The following is a 16,035-nucleotide window of genomic DNA, read 5'->3' as shown; positions in this document are numbered from 1 at the left end:
AGTCATTAAGAATACGCATAACCCATCTAAAAAGACGATTTGAAGTATTTCTGCACAAACAACTAAATAGATTATATAACCAGAAAAAAGTGATTGAAGAAAGTTGTACACTTTTAATAGTATTAATAAAAAAAACACTTTTTTTCTAACATCAAAATTTACACATAACAAAAAAAATATACATATATGAAAATTTTGTAGAGATAATACTATAAACAAGTTGAGAAAATGGGAAATACGGTGTTGGAATTATTGTCAGAAGGTTTCGGTTTGCAGGCAAACTACTTGAAAGACATAGGTTGTGGTGAGGGACATATTCTCTTAGGGCATTACTATCCAGCGTGCCTGCAACAAGAATTAACATTTGGCATAAGTTAGCATACTGAGAACGCCTTTCTTACAGTTCTTCTGCGATATCAAATTGGTGGTCTTCAAGTTGTTCATCAGAATCAATGGATTGATATCCCTCACACTCCTTCCACTCTTATCATTAATATTGGTGATTTTCTGCAGCTAATATCAAATGATAAGTTGATAAGCATGGAGCACAGGGTGCTGGCAAATCGTATAGGACCAAGAGTATACATGGTGACCTTTTCTTTAGCACAGAACTCAAATCAACACCAAGAATCTGTGGACCTACCAAGGAACTGTATTATGAAGATAATCCTCTTAAGTACAAGGAAACCACAGTCAAAGAATATACTACCTATTTCAATGCTAAAGGCTTTGATGGCACTTCTGCTCTGCTGCATTTGGGCTCTGAGATTTTCCTGTACTAAGGAAAGTGTTATATATCAGCATTCTTAGTCACTAAAATAGGAACCTCAACTAGATAAAGTGGTATCTCTGGCTAAGTTCATAAGCATTACTTTTCATAGAAAAAAATTAAGATGGATCTGTTTGGGTGAAAAAATGCCTTTGATGCTATAAACTTTGTGACAAGGAAAAAATAAAAAATATTCAGAACCTGAATTTGCAACATGCTAAAACAGAAAAGTCATGGGTAAGGGCATTGAATCAAAGGTTACCTGAACAGGAAAGCCATTTTACACCGTAGGAAGGATCTTGCACAGTGAGGTTAGACAAATATAGAAATCTAAAATAGAAAATTCATGAGTTTAATTAAGCAAAAAAAAAACCCTTCAATAATAGGAAAAAAGGAAACCCCAATTATGAGCTTACCTCTACAATGAAACGTTGAATGACGGAAGATACATACATGAGCAAGAACCATTCAAGGAGAATACTCCAGCAGAAATTTGGAGGGTTTTATCCGGGAGAATTTTCCGAATCAGAAAGGGAGTCAGTGGTGCTTGAAATAGGAGGTTCGGCCGCGACTTTGCTGCCGGAACTCTATTCGCCCTTGTTGCTAACCACAAGATACCGATAGAGACTGCAAACCGTCGAAATCGATCTTCTCATTTGTTTCAAAAAAAAACGCAAAACAAAATAAATGGAAGATCGAGGAGGCTTGAATGGAGCAAGGGAGGAATCATGATTATGGAAAAGGGAGGATTGAAGGAGTAAACAAAATTGAAACAGAGAACCGTCAAAGAGAGAGGCGGTGGATGAGAAAGTTCATAAAGAAAGAAAAAACCTAAATGTTTTTGAGTGAGGGTTATTTGTTTAGTTGGGTTTATTTCACATTTCTAATTTAATTTATTTAATTAAGAAAATTGTAACATAAATAAATTATAAAATAAAACAATTAATTATTCAAAAAAAAAAACAAAACAAAACAATTACATATATTTTTACCTTTTGAAAGATAATACGCCAATCCAAAAAAATTGAAAAAAACAATTTCATTAATTACCAATTTACGAAAATATAAGGTACCAAAATAGATCTATGGTTTTTTGAAGAAGTATCAATTTAAGTTTAACGTATAAAATAGCACCAATATAAGCTTAACGTTTTAAAAATGGTATCAATTTAGATCTTGAAAACGGATTGGACACATCATTTTCATTACTCCATTAAGTTCTGATTTCTTCCCGCATGTACAATTGACAAACCTTAATGGAGTAATATCAATTATGTATCTCGTTCCGTTATTGAGGTCTAAATCGGTACTTTTTTTTAAACATTAAGTCTATATTAGTGTTATTTTGCACGTGAAGCTTAAATTGATATTTTTCCAAAAACCATAGGCCTATTTTGGTACCTTCTCCGTGTTTTGTACCTAATAAATGTGGGAAAATGTTATAAAGTAATGTTTTTTTTTTAATTTTCCTATATCCATTGGATAGACAATATTAGTTTTTTTTTTTTTGAAACATAACAATATTAGTTTTTAAAATTTGATAATTAATTAAATTTTTTATTTTTTTAAATTAACAAACGTAAAATATATATATTAATTAATATGATTCTTAAAAAAAAATCATTTGAGTTCACAAATATTTAACAACTGGCACAAAAAAAATTAACACCTAAACTTTGTATTAGTATCAAAATGTCTCTAAATAATAATATTCAGATATGAAGACTAAAAAAAATCGTAATAACAAACTATCGTCATAATTATAATTTGGATATTTATTGTGGCCAATTACTATTTATTGCCATAGTCATAAATATTTTTACAAAACTAAAAATTGTTAAATTATGATATTTTGACAAAATTATTAGTCACAACAAAATTATATTTTTTGAGACAAAATATTTGTCTCTATATGTTTATAAATTTGCACCAAAAATTTCCGTCACATATATAGCTACGAACAGTCGTGACAAATTAATTTTGTCCCAATATATTTACATATAGTGACAAAATTTTGTCAGAATAAGTATTTGATCACAACTTTTTGTCTTTAGTCCGGCTATTGTGACAAATGCTTCATTTGGTCACAATAACCATATTTATTGCGACAAAACACAATTTCGTCATAATAGAATTAGTCACAATATCATGAATTTTTTGTAGTGATCCAAATCTTCTTTCTATTCGCGCATCACGCCCCCCTGTATGCTATTCGCACGTCACATCATAATGCCCCCTTGCACGCTATCCTTTTTTGATAGGCAATACAAAGTAGACAACTTATTCAAGTAGACATATATATGTATATTCAAGTGACTCATAACATGCTATAACAAGTAGTCAACTTATTCGTTTATGTCTATTAAATTGAATCAGTTCTACTTCCTAACATATGTATATTCAAGTAACACATAACATGCTAAATTGATATGAAAAATATGTCTATTCCTGAATCAGTTCTACTTCCTAAACAGAACATAAAACAAGCCAACATGCTGCATACATAGACACATAACACATAACATGCTAAATTGATATGAAACATATGTCTCATAAGCATAACTCATGTTAAAATAGAAAGGAATCAGACAAGTTCATCATTTTCAGCTTTAAGAGTATGCATGATCAGCTACCTTCCTAAACAGAATATCAAGTAGACAACTTATTCGTGCATGTCTATTAATAGTATGCCTGTATTGATATGAAACATATGTATATTCAAGTGACACATAACATGCTACATGCCTAATGAACATTCATACACAAACTGAATCAGTTCTACTTCCTAAACAGAACATAAAACAAGCCAACATGCTTCATACATAGACACATAACACATAACACATAGCATCGAAAACCCATCACCATTCTGAATGGTTTCAATCAGATAACAAGCCAAGTGGAAGATATATTATAAACCTATGATTCACCATAACTCATATTAACCTAGAAAGGAATCAGGCAAGTTCATCATTTTCAGCTTTAAGAGTATGCATGATCAGCTAGCTTCCTAAACAGAATATCAAGTAGACAATTTATTCATGCATGTCTATTAATAGTATGCCTGTATTGATATGAAACATATGTATATTCAAGTGACACATAACATGCTACATGCCTAATGAACATTCATACACAAACTGAATCAGTTCTACTTCCTAAACAGAACATAAAACAAGCCAACATGATTCATACATAGACACATAACACATAACACATAGCATTGAAAACCTATCACCATTCTAAATGGTTTTAATAAGATAACAAGCCAAGTGGAAGATATATTATAAACCTATGATTCACCATAACTCATGTTAACCTAGAAAGGAATCACACAAGTTCATCATTTTCAGCTTTAAGAGTATGCATGATCAGCTACCTTCCTAAACAGAATATCAAGTAGACAATTTATTCGTGCATGTCTATTAATAATATGCCTGTATTGATATGAAACATATGTATATTCAAGTGACACATAACATGCTACATGCCTAATGAACATTCATACACAAACTGAATCAGTTCTACTTCCTAAACAGAACATAAAACAAGCAACATGCTTCATACATAGACACATAACACATAACACATAGCATCGAAAACCCATCACCATTCTGAATGGTTTCAATCAGATAACAAGCCAAGTGGAAGATATATTATAAACCTATGATTCACTATAACTCATGTTAACCTAGAAAGGAATCAGGCAAGTTCATCATTTTCAGCTTTAAGAGTATGCATGATCAGCTACCTTCGTAAATAGAATATCAAGTAGACAACTTATTCGTGCATGTCTATTCCTTACTTATTCATAACATTTTCAGCTTTAAGAGTATGCCTAACATGCTATAACAAGCTTAGTCATAAACTTGTGTTGTTAGAATCACTATGTACCTGCCTAAAGCCACCACTATGTACCTGCCATTTGGATTGTACAGTTCATGATAAAGTTAGCATGGTGATGAAGTGTATGATACTATCACCACAAGCTTAGTCATAAACTTGTGTTGTTAGAATCATACAACTTCATCACCATGTTAAATACTTTTCCATAAGCATAAGAAGCCAAGTGACATGATACATAATAATGGAGATTTAGGTTGACCATATGAACATTCATAGCATAAGAGTATTGCCAATCACAAAGAACATTCAAAGCTTTAGAGTATGCGTAATCAGACATATGCGTAATGAGTTCTATGTTCATATACATACACATACTCATTCAGATACATACACATATATGTAATCGTTCAGTTCAAACCCACATAACAATATATATATACTCAAAATCAGGCTAGTTTCCTAAATCAATGAGTTCTATGTTCATATACATACACATACTCATTCATATAACAATCCAAGTGGAAGATATAGTGCAAACCTATCTCAGCAGCACCACCCACAACAACATCATACATGCAACCAATCAGTTCAAACCAACATAACAACAATATATACTCAATAAGTTAAAGAAATCTTCCCATATGCTAAACGCAAAAACTGATTGACAATCTCTTCAGTCAGCCTTCGCATGTAGCATTCTTACTATCCATGCAAATATTATGTTCAAATAAAAAGAAATCAGAACATCTTCAGCAACCGACACTGTATTGCCCTAGGTTAAAAAAGATAAAGACCCAAACTTTTCAGCGGTGACTCTAACAATGAATACAATAAAATCAATATCTAAGCGAGAGATCTAACCCTTTAAATCATAACTCTGAAAATCAATAGATCCTTATTCCAGCTGCTGAAATCGACATACACAAAAGTAAATCAGATGAGGAAAAGAGAGAGTAAGGAACAATGAAAATCAATAGATACTTACCAGTACCGTCTTTCGAGCTCATCCAGTGATTGCATGTTCAAATCAGCCATGGAGATAGAGAGGGATGAGAGGGATGAAGCTCTTGAGTAACCTAAACTGGGGTTTGGGATTAGAGAGAGGGTTTATATATCAGCTGAAATTTCAGTCAAACAACAGAGCGCCTAAAATTTGGTATGATCGCGTAAGTGAAATTTCATTTGCCGCTTTTTTTGTTTTCGGCATACAATGATATTCATTTATTAGAGGTGTCATTTGTTGAGCGCATCAAATTTAACGAAAACGCGCGTTTTATTTGGATGACAGGATTCTGTAATCGTAATGTCATCTGAGAATCAAGCGTATTTTTTATTTCGCTTTCAGATAACATACAGTTAAAATACTGTCACGAAAAATATTCAGACGACACGAAAACAAATGTCTATCATATATCTTGTGTCATGTGAAAGGGAAAATGACATAGTGATTCGATGAATGCTTTACAGAAAAGATAAAGAGCAATTGGATAAATCTTTTAAAATAACTAATTAATCTTCCACAATCTCAAAATTATAGGAGAAATTATGCACTGAATTATAAAAATAGAAGAATTTAACATGTCAAACTAAAATTAGTTGGAGAGCTTACTGGTAAAACTCATAAAGTTAAGTGGGTCATTATAAAAATGAAAATAAGTAATATTGAGGAATGTAACTTTAGGTTGGTAATTTAAATTCCTTTTTTAATTAGTCATTACTACTAAATTAAGGCATTAATTGGCAAAAGAGAGGGTGAATGTTAAACTTTTGGGAATTAATTACTATGGAATGGTGGTAGTTGATATGGCATTGTCAAGGCTGAAAAGGTAGAATGGTGCGAAACCCATCTTAGCTAATGCTCCCAAAAGAGGAAGATCTCACTCCTAAATAGGCCAGGTGTCTTTCCAGCTTGACTTCACTTCTATAATGTTGGAATAATCATTTCATATCTTGACATCTCATTTATTTTATTACTCCACCCCACGTAACCCTCTTCCTCCAATCACGACAACAAAAATAATCGAAACATATATCAAATGCATATCAAAGTTTAACCTAGTTAGATAGGGACATCATTGTTTAACCTTATCAACAACTAAAAATTGATGCGGAGCATTTCCGATACGGACCGAGGGAAGGGACGCACTTAAACCAACGCACTTAAACCAAAGCCGTCGACACACCTTCAAACCGAACAAATCCCCAAAAATATGGCATTTTAGCCCGACACGTCGTTGACACGCCGTGTCGGGCTCTACAGAAGTTTCTGTCCGAAATTGGACAGTTGACACGCCGTGTCACCTGCTAAAGGAATACTTTGAACTCTGTTTTCAGCGACGTCGAATTTCCTTTCAGCGACAGAATATTAACTTTCAGCAACAACGAATCAGTTTTTCAGCATTAGAAGAAGACAAACAAGATTAGGGGACAAGGAGGGACAATGGCTGCCCCAATCGCTTACACCTCTTATTTACTATTATGTCATTCTTACTTTATTGTTTGTCCTATAGTTTTAATTACATAAGTGCCATTTTGGCATCTCCCTTCCTACTCTACCCCTTACCCTTCTTTATTAAGTGTAACCCTAGTTAGGCTTTTAAGTCTTTTTGATACAGGTCGGTTCAGGACGTGTTAGTTTTAATCGTAAACTAATAAAGATATTTCTTCTCTAGCTAAACTAGAAGAGGTTAATCCCGGTTTTATGGACTAAATCCATAGGAATAATGAAATCCTAATTGTTGAAGGTAAAAACCTTAACAAGCTTCTTGAAGAAGATGATAAATTCATTGATAAAAAATTAGTTCTTACAAAGAGAAAGAGATGAATTTATATCACCTCAAACCTAAATGACAAATTACATAAAAGGCTAGCTTAACATAATTAATTAAAGATTGAGGTTAGGGGTAAAATGGGGGTAATAATAAGGGGGTGGCATAGGTGTAAATATAGGAGTGGTAGAGTTGTAATTAACGAGTGGAAAAGGTGTAAATAAGGAGCAAGCTGGAGTAAGGGGCAAGTTCATTAAAATCAATACACGCGGAGCGTGCCTAATTCCAAGCGGAGCGTGGATTGGCTGCTGGAATTTTCTCCGGATCAAACCTTCCTTCACACAGAGCGTGCTTTCATCCACGCGGAGCGTGCCTGAGCTACTGACCTACCGTGTGGCACTGTTTTGGGCCTCTTTACTTGCTCGTGCTTGGTTCTTCCTCTGACTTCCCTCGTCCAGACTCGATCCACCAAGAAGATGCCCCACATCATACACTCTCTCTTAAAAATAACTTGACCCTAAGTTGCTTGCCATGTATTGATGAGACGTGTTCGTTTTGAGCGGACCCAAGCCCTCAAATCGAACCAATGTGTTGTTCGAGATGAATTCAAGAAGTCCACTCAACCTATTACCGGATCCACTTTCTCCTCACGAGCTTTCCCCCATATCTCAACTAGTGCCTCACCCCGGCTTTCATCTTCCATGGTACTCATCTCCCAATCTCTACCAATATCGAATGGTATATCTTGGCGAAGCTTGTCGAACCACTTCCCAAAAATTGCTTGGATGGTCTTCCAACGCCCCTCATTTCGTTGAACGGACCACCATTCGATCCTCTTGATCTCCCCATCACGAACTTGAGGAATCAACACAATCTTCTTCCGCTCATGGCCTACCTCAAATGGAACGTCTCGACGACACGTATCAATCCAACTAGGATCAATCCCATAAGCACTCTTCAAAACCCCAACATGGCCTTGAGTCGAATATGCCCGGACCTCAATATACCTCACGCCATCAACCCGGATGCTAGGCTCATCCTCCAGTCGCTTATAGCCAACCTCAAATGATATGTCCCGGCACCATATATCAACCCAAATTGGAGCGATCCCTTGAGTACTCTTCACAACCCAAACATGATTTTGAATTGAATATGCATGGCCTTCGCTTTCATTCATACCACTAACCCGACTACCATGCTCAATCTCTCCTTGCCCATGGCCCACATCAAACGGAATATCCCGGCGACACTTGTCAACCCACTTCATAGTGAACTCAAGCCCATATAGATTAGCTCCTCCCTCACCTTGGGTTAACAATCCCGGAACTTCAAGACTTGCCACTTTACTAACTTGGCCATCACTCCCCAAGACTTGAATTTCTTCTATCTCATCAATATCTCTCGGGCGGCTATCCCCATTCATCAAAGACTTCATAAAATCCACTCTCTTCACCACAAGATCGCTTCTCATTGACTCCCTGTAGGGTTGATGCTTCCTCAACAAGCACCACATATACCCCCCACATACATGTCAATAAAGCACAAACTAATAAGTTCTGAGTTTACCAAGTCTTGACTTCCTTTCATCTTTTCTATGTTCCCCGGGAAGTGATGCGCCTTACGGCGTTCGTATCGCAAGGCTCACTAAGAGATAAGTGTACCCCGTCGTCATCAAGTAATAAAATCTGGACAAGTCCAAGTATCGAATCCACAGGATTTATTCCTGCAAGTATCAAACTACTTGGTCTCAGGTGTTATCTATGCTATGGGGGGGTTTGAATTTGGTTTTGACTAAATTAACCTACTCCTAATTAAGTTACTTCTACTCCTATCTAAGTCATTCTACTCCTAAGTGATCTTTTACCAATGTAATTGCCCGAAGGGACATGAGGTGATACGATAATAATGAAAATAGATTATTTAGACAACGGATTTAAAACCTAATCTAAGTCACTTGTGTCCGAGGCGATTAACCCTACCTATCCTCCTGAGGTACCTAGTTCGCGATTCCCTTGTAAAGCTGAAACTAGCTCTAAGGCTCAGCAATTTGGGCTTAATCTTCTATAGGGTCATCAATCCTATAGGCACTGACTAGGTCAGATTCAGTTTGCAATATGTGCCAACTTAATATTGGGATTATCGAAAGAGTTAAACCAATCAGACAAAGCGTAAGACGAAGATTTAAACAATAAAACAATTGAACAAAACAAAACTATAATATATATTAAAGATGAAGAGTATTGTCACGACGATACAATGAGCCTCAGATTCATAACATGAATCAGAGGCTAGACAGAATATAAAAAGAGAAGAAAAATCCCTTTCAGGGAACCTGTCTACCAATGCAGGCGTCTTCCTAGGACTTAAGGATAGAACTTGAGCAATCCTCGGTGAACGGAGCTTCGGAGGTGTCTTCAATGGAGGTTGAAGGAGATGGAGGAGGTGGAGAGGATTTCTCAAGGTGGAAGCTAGGGTTTTTACAAAGATAAAAGATATCTAATTTACAATATGAAAGTCCTATTTATAGTCGTGGTTCGGACCCTCTTTCTGGCCTAATTCGTTTCCTTTTGTAGGTGGAAAGATGTGGGGTCGATCGTGGCATCGTGGGGCCGGGAATCAGTCAAAAGACTGATTCCTGAGGTGCAGCTCGCCGAGCTGGGCGAGCAGGCCCCTGAGGGCCAACTCGGTGAGCTGGACTCTAGGGGCCAACTCCGTCGAGCTGGCCCCTTAGGGGCTTGCTCGCCGGTTTGGCAGTGCCAGCTCACCGATCTGGCCCAAAAAAGTCCATTTCGACGAGCGGGAGTGCCCAGAACGTCTTGCGCGACTGCCGAATGTCCTGAAATGCAATTTTCGCCTGAGCTCGTTCCTGTTTTAACCTGCACACGCACGTAAACTCCAAATAACATTAGTTTCGAGGCCAAATTGATTCGCCAATCGCTTGTTTTGAGTAAACACTCTGTCTGGTGCGACTTTTGGCGGATCAATTAGCCATAAAAGATAATTGAAATTTAACGTACATGCTAATTTGGCCATTTTTGCCTAAAATAATCAGAAAATGAGTCTAAACAACGAAAAGTAAATAGAACATATACAATTTCTAACTAACTCACACAAAAGCATATAAATGCGAGAATTGCTCGCTTATTCGTAAAAAAACTACGCTAAAAACTGTCCTAAAACCGTACCCAAAGATAGGGGTTTTTGACCCCTATCAAACCTCCTCGCACTTAAAACTTTACTTGTCCCCAAGTAAACTAAAAAAAAACTAAACCCGCAATCACAAGCAAGCTAGGAAACCTCCTGGTTTTACTAGGTGCTTGACACAATTTCTAGCATCTGTAATCACATGCATTCGGAAGTACAAAGTAGAGACACGATATCCAAAAGCCGTGTTTCAATTATCACAGGTCATATTTTTAAGAAAATGATACATGTTTAATTAAACGAGCTTAAGAGGATAGCTAAGTAAAACACCTCACCATGGATAGTTCACTCAATTCACACAATTTTGGTGGCTAAAGTGTTTACTCTCGGCTTATGTTCTTGCTTAGGATTACGTTGACTTTGCACGTTCATCCGAGTTCCTCTACTATGCTACATGACTCCGATGATATCAAAAACAGCCTCGAATTGGGGTTGTAATGTGGTTAGAGGGTTAAAGGTACAACAAAGGTTAGGAGTTCTAGTGCTAGAACACAAAGTTTAAAAATGGCTTTAGCAAATATGAAGTGACTGAGCTTTTTATTCATTTTTTTTCTGAGACGTTCTAATTTTAAGAACTGGGGAATGGAGTTCTCCCCTTTTTGTTCGTCTTTTTTTCTGTTTTTTTTATAGTGATGCTCATTCACTTCTTAGCCATTTGGCTTGCTACTATAATGCCATAAACAAAGAAAAAGCACTAGAAGAAAACAATGCTCAATATGAGCTTTGCAAAAACTCGGGTTAAGTAACAAACCAAGTGATGGTTTGCAAAAATTGGGTTAGATGAAAGAAGAAAACTACAAGTTATAAAATACAGGCTCAAAGGGGCTTCCTAGAGTAAATGAAAAAGAAAAAATAAGGTAAAGAAAAAGGTCAGTTCTAATGAGGCCGATTCATCATTTAACATCTCAGATCATTGCATGTAGGTTCAACTCAGTATTAGATGCAAAATCTGTAATCTTTCCACAAGTCAAAGCATTCACACAAAAATGTCAAGGAAAAGAGCTTTTTTATGTTCGCTCTTAGGCTCAAATTCAACTCACAGTTCTTGGGTTTCAAATTTATGCTTATTAGTTCTCCCCAAACTCGAATTCAATATCACATGCCTTCAATTCTTAAGTTATCTACCTAAGTATTGATTTTAGCATTTCTTCAAAAGTAGGGTCTAAATGCAAACTTTAGCTCATGCTTTTACAGATATAGGGATTGTGTCCTACACCTAAACTAGTTGTCATGCAATTTTAGATTCAGTTCTTAGTCCTCAGAAACAAATAATGAAGTTTAGATTCTAAGGAGGTTTACGGTTTTAGGTCCTAAACATGCAAAAACATAAATAAAGCATAACTAAAACCCAAAAAACGCTAAACTAAACTAGACACGACGCAACAAAAATTTAAAAATTATACAATTTTTGTAAGTTTGTCTACCCCTCCTCCTCACACTTAAATCATGCAATAAGTTCCAACATTGCATATAAAACCATAAAACACATGTGCAAGAAGTTAGGGTGGAGAAGACAACTTACTGATCACATCTGAATTATCCTTGCCAAGATAAAGGTTGAGTCGATGTCCATTCACTTTTTTGGGTAATTCCATCTTTCCCCTCGATCTCAACCATACCAGAGGGACGTGCATCTATAACTGAGAATGGCCCATACCACCTACTTTTGAGTTTGCCAGGAAAGAATCTCAATCGGGAGTTACAAAGTAGCACTTGGTCGCCCCTCTGGAAGGTTTTCCGTTGTACTTTCTTATCCTGCACCTTTTTGGTTCGTTCTTTGTACAGCTTGGCATTCTCATAAGAATTGTACCTGAGCTCATCTAGTTCATGCAGCTATGTTAACCGTAGGTCACCTGAAAATTTAGGGTCAAAGTTTAGAAATTTCAGTGCCCAATAGGCTTTATGTTCTAATTCAACAGACAGATGACAAGATTTCCCGAAAACTAAACGATACGGGGACATTCCTATAGGAGTCTTGAAAGATGTCTGGCATGCCCAAAGAGCATCATCTAGCTTAAGACTCCAATCTTTTCTAGCATTCCCTATTGTTTTCTCAAGAATACACTTCAGCTCTCTATTTGACACTTCTACCTGACCACTCGTCTGAGGGTGGTAAGGTGTTGCAACCCTATGAGCTATGCCATACTTCTGGAGCAACATGTCAAATTGCTTATTGCAGAAATGGGATCCCCCATCACTAATGATAGTTCGGGGGGTGCCAAACCTAGTAAAGATATTCTTTCTCAGGAATTTCATCACCACTCGAGCATCATTTGTGGGGAGGGCTTCGGCCTCCATCCATTTCGAGACATCTTCACTACAAGAATGTATTGGTTGTTGTGTGACATAGGGAAGGGTCCCATAAAGTCTATGCCCCAAACATCAAATAACTTACAGACGAGTATGCCTTGTTGAAGCATTTCGTTTCTCCTAGAGATATTTCTTACTCTCTGACATGCATCACAATACTTAATATAGCTATTGACATCACTATGCATTTGTGGCCACCAAAATCCACTCTGGACGATTTTTGCCACTGTCCTATCTGGCCCAAAATGGCCACCTGGTTCTTTAGAGTGGCACATGTTAATCACTGACTCTACCTCTTCTTCAGGTATATATCTCCTAATCATGCCATCTGTGCAGAATCGAAATAAATACGGTTCCTCCCAAAAATATTGTTTACTTTCAAACAGAAACTTACGTCTTTTGTGTCACGTCCGTGTCTAAAAATTATTCGACATAGATTTTGGAGTATTAATTAATTACGATTTTAAATATATTATTGGTTTTAATTTAATATTTTTAGACGTAAATTAAAAGTTTTGAATAAGTTTTATAAAATGTTATAAATTTAAATGACTAAAATCAATCTTTTCCTAATTATAAATCATATATATATATATATATATATAGGTGCACGAGTAGAAGGGTTGCAATTGAATTTTATATTAATTATTTAAAAAATGAAAAAAGAAAATGTGGCATGTCATTAGGAATATAAAACCACTTGTTGAGATTTGAAAGTGTAAACAAAACACTTGTCCATAATAATTACTTTAAGTTATATATATAAGTGACATTTGTATAGAATTAAAAAGATTATTTTTCTTACTTTTACATTATAAATAGCATTGTTTTTCTTACTTTCATTGAAAAAAAAAGTGGAAGAGAGTAAATAAAAAAGGAAGAGGGATCATGGAGAAATAAAAAGAATAAGGGTACCTCTTTTTATTATTATGAGTATTTCATTAGTTTATTGTTCCTTTCATACTCAATTTCAAATTCGACATATTCAACGTATGTGTCGGAGTTCGGATTTAGAGATTTTAGAATAAACTACTCCGAGACAAATTTTAGAGAAACGATGAGATTTTTCTGTGTTTTTCTGCAATTGTGTTTTCCTGCAATTATTTATCGAGGTAAGTAATTTAACAACTAATCTTTGAAATTTAATTAGGTATATATTTTTTTATAAGGTTCTAGTTAAACCGTGGTTTCGGTTACGCAATGAATTAGCGATAGTTAATTATAAAACTGTCTGTCTTAATTTTTTATATATTGAAAACTAATAATAATATAAAGAGAATGAAAAATTTGTACGGATAGACTCGTAGCGATGTCAAGCGTCTAACTGAACTTTCGGACGGAATTAACGATACCAGTTTAGTTTATACGTTACAATTTTGGTGACAAACAAAAATACTCCGATAAAAGTGTTTGGTTTCAAATTTAGTTTTGAGTTGTTTATATAATATTAAGTGATAAATTATTAGAGTTAAACTAAGTTATAAATTAGAAGGACTAATGCCGATATTTGTTGAATAGAGTATATAAATTTGAATATAAAAGTTCAAATGTGATTTGAATATAATATACTCTTAGTAGTTTAACGGGATTTAACGATTCTAAGAATATTCACAGTTCAAATTAATTATTCAGTTTAGAATTTTTGTTTCGGTGATCGAAGATAGTCCGATGAGAATATTTACTTTTAAACGATATTAAATCGATACAATATTTCCAGCTATTTAATTCTTGGAGTTCGATTACATTATGAATCGATTAATCGATGATTTTATACGAATTTTTACAATTTTAGTTATATTAAAATATTATTTGATTTTAACGATATTGTGATTATTTTTGCGAAAATAGTTATTGAAAGTCAAATGGTTTTATGGTGATGGAATAAAATTGGATGAAAGAGACTTGGGCATATCGTGATTTTATGATTTTTATATCCATCTAGAGTAATCCAGACGGTTGGTTTTGATATTTGAAGACCATGTTCAGTGAGGTACGTGGTCTGTGTACACAGTCTAAAGACCTAGTCGGGTATTGGCAGCGAAGTATTAGGTAAGACCAATACGGGATTAGGCAAGGTTAAAGAGACGTCTCGACTATTTGGTTATTGAATTGATATGTGTGGTTATGGATTGATACATAGGGGGAGAAACTCTAGGATGGATATAAGGATATAAAGTTTTATGTTTTCGGTTATGAATTGATTATGATATAAGGTTTTACGTTTGATTAATTACGAGTTTGATTGATTACGAATTGGTTTGATAAAACATTTGATTGGTTACAAGTTGTTTTGATAAAATGCCGATATAAAGATATCGATATTTATCTGTGATTTGATTTGATTTGATAACGTGATTTTAAGGTTTTTAAGTTTAAAGTTTTATAATGTCGAATCGATAAAGTATTCGCGTATTTTAAATAAATAAAAACAAATTTTAGACGGTCTGAATAAGCGTTTTTGGTCTATTCCGAAATTAAGTTAAGCCAATTAGGTAAATTAAATTAAATGACTAAGTTAAGTTATTAGGAAATTAAATTAAGTTTTTAACGGGTTAAAAATCGAAGAGTCGAAATCGTAGATCGGGATATTAAATATGTGGTGAATAGTAGTAGCGATAAAACGAAACTATGTAGCAATAAAGTGAAGTCTATTGAATTCATCAATGTCTCAATAAGTTGAGAGAACTGTCTAAAATAGGTAGAACTACGTGGCTTTGATTCCCGATTTAAATATTAAAAGACGTTCAGGATACGTAGGAAGCTTGATAGAATTATCAAGTCCAAGCCGAATAATTAAATAAAACTTTAAGTAGTCCAAATAAATTTTTATACATTAGAATATAAGTTTGGCTTTTATACTACTAGAAGTTCGTTGTCCTGTTTTTCGTTCATACCTGATGCCGTTTAGGGTCGGGTGTGACATTTTGTTTGTATCTAAATCACGAGCAAGAATGTTACCGACTTTGTAGTTCGCGATGTCTGCAAACCAGGGAAGAGTTTTTACCGAATATAACGTTTCGTCTGGAAATACCTCTTTGATCTCTTCATGTTCTAAAGTTTGTTGGTCTGACTCTAACCGGGACAGATGATCAGCTATCACGTTCTCCACTCCTTTTTTGTCTCTGATCTCAATGTCGA

The 16,035-nt window shown here is 35.1% G+C and overlaps 1 pseudogene; it reads left to right on the top strand.

Moving 5' to 3' along the window:
* The first annotated feature begins 213 nt into the window (after positions 1–213).
* Positions 214–782, top strand: LOC136236096 (1-aminocyclopropane-1-carboxylate oxidase homolog 1-like; annotated as a pseudogene).
* The last annotated feature ends 15,253 nt before the right edge of the window (positions 783–16,035 follow it).

This window comes from Euphorbia lathyris, chromosome 7 (assembly GCF_963576675.1).
Source record: "Euphorbia lathyris chromosome 7, ddEupLath1.1, whole genome shotgun sequence".
Lineage (NCBI taxonomy): Eukaryota > Viridiplantae > Streptophyta > Magnoliopsida > Malpighiales > Euphorbiaceae > Euphorbia > Euphorbia lathyris.
Note: the sequence above shows the minus strand (reverse complement) of the source record. Positions and strands in the feature narration are given on the sequence as shown.